Here is a 1941-nt window from a genome sequence, read left to right as displayed (position 1 = left end):
TTGTATAGTATTTTAAGGTTGCGAAGCGCTTTTCATATATTATCTCATTTAATCCTCACAAATAACCCAGGGAGGTAGGTGCTGGTATTAGCCCCATTTTGCAGACGAAGAAACTGAAGCAAACAAAGGTTAAGCAACTTGCCCAAGGTCGCATACATAGCTAGTGGCTCTCTGAGGCAGGACTCAACACTCAAGTCTTCCTAACTGTACCAGCTAACTGTGGTAGTAATGCCAAAGATAGGCAAAATGCTCACTGGAAAATGCAACAATTGCAAATTACTGGCTTCCAGAATAATGGTTTCATTGTGTGTGAATGATATCAAGAGAGGAGGTACTTAGGATCACGTGTTTAGAGCTAGAATGTCCCTCTCATACCATCTTTTCCAGTTCTCTCCTTTTTCAAATGAGAACATTGAGGCCCAGAGAGATTAAATAATGTATCCAAGGTCACACAGATAGTTGGCAGTCAAGACAGGATTGGAGCCTACTTGCTCAGACTCTAAGTCCACGGCTCTTTTCACTATATCATACTGCCTTTCCAATTAGCTATTTGAGCAAAGCAGTGGGAATTCAACCTACCATGTACAAATGCATTGTGGGAATTTGTATTCTACTCCTGGTGGCGTCCTTGATCCAGTACATGAGCCATACTTATACCTTGGCTTCCTACTCTATGAAAGTGTTGGTAAAATGTCCACACATTTCCAAAGATCAGATGTATAAATACACAATGAGTGGAAGGCTTTAAATTTATCTAACGAAAGGTTGTGTTCAAATATAAGGATTATTCATTTAATTCTTCACCCACAAACTAGATACAGTAAGATGGGCTTTTCTCATTTGCTTATCTTCACAAATATCTACTGTGGTTACCACACTTTATTGTGATTATTGTCAGTTAATCTGACAACTGATAACAAGGATATTAGCACAGAAAGACAAGTACTGGGTAAATCCTAAAAAGCTCCAATTCAGGAAGCTGTAGAATTGCTAGCTATCTTTGGGATGAGGAAGGGGGAACTTCTATGCCATCACCTCCCAGAAGCTTTCCTTAATCCATTTTAATCAGTAATCCCCTTTCCCTCTTGGATCCACACAACACATTACTTGCACTTTGTATGATTTAAACATACAGATATAAACTAGATATCAGATGATAATGTCAGATCTATGTGTTTGTGCGTATATGTGCCTATACATATATACTCAGTCTGACATGATATATGTCATATATGTTTCTTATCAGACTGTGTACATATAAACACATCTGACATGATATATATCACATATCTCTGTGTATACATATATAATGTATACACATACACAAAATAGACATCTGATGTTATATAGATAATATATCTTTCATCTCTGTATACATATCTCTGATAGAATGTATTTTCATATGTCATAATAATTTTTCTATGTGTCATATCTGCCCCTGACTAGATGTATAAAGTTCATGAGAGCAGAAACTTTGTCTCTATATTCTCCCTCCATCCTGTATGAGATTATGGTACCCCAATATGGGTCTGGAACTCAGTCTTGCCCCAGTGCACAATGATCATTCCTGTTTCATTCCCTTGGTGCTAGAATGTTCTATAGAATGCTTTTTACCAAAATCCATCCCCAGAGTCCACAGACTTCTATCTGTCTCCCTGTCCGGACCTGGGTTAGGCAAATGACTCCCTGTGATATTTTTCTCTTGGGTTTTCTGATCAGGCTTGATTCTTCAGTCTGGTGTATTTTCTAGATGTGTTTGTAAGTGTCTTTTTGGAGGTGAGTGGAGCTTGGTGTACTTTTAATTGCTACTCCACCGTTTTAGCTCTGCCCCATCATTTGTGAAATGGACTAGCTGACTTCCGAGATCTCTCCTAGCTGTAAACATATTATCCTATGGAGCATTGAAGTGTCTCCTTTCTTTAACTTGGGATTATTCGGCCT

The sequence above is a fragment of the Trichosurus vulpecula genome, chromosome 7 (genome assembly GCF_011100635.1).
Source record: "Trichosurus vulpecula isolate mTriVul1 chromosome 7, mTriVul1.pri, whole genome shotgun sequence".
NCBI classification, from domain to species: Eukaryota; Metazoa; Chordata; class Mammalia; order Diprotodontia; family Phalangeridae; genus Trichosurus; species Trichosurus vulpecula.
Note: the sequence above shows the minus strand (reverse complement) of the source record.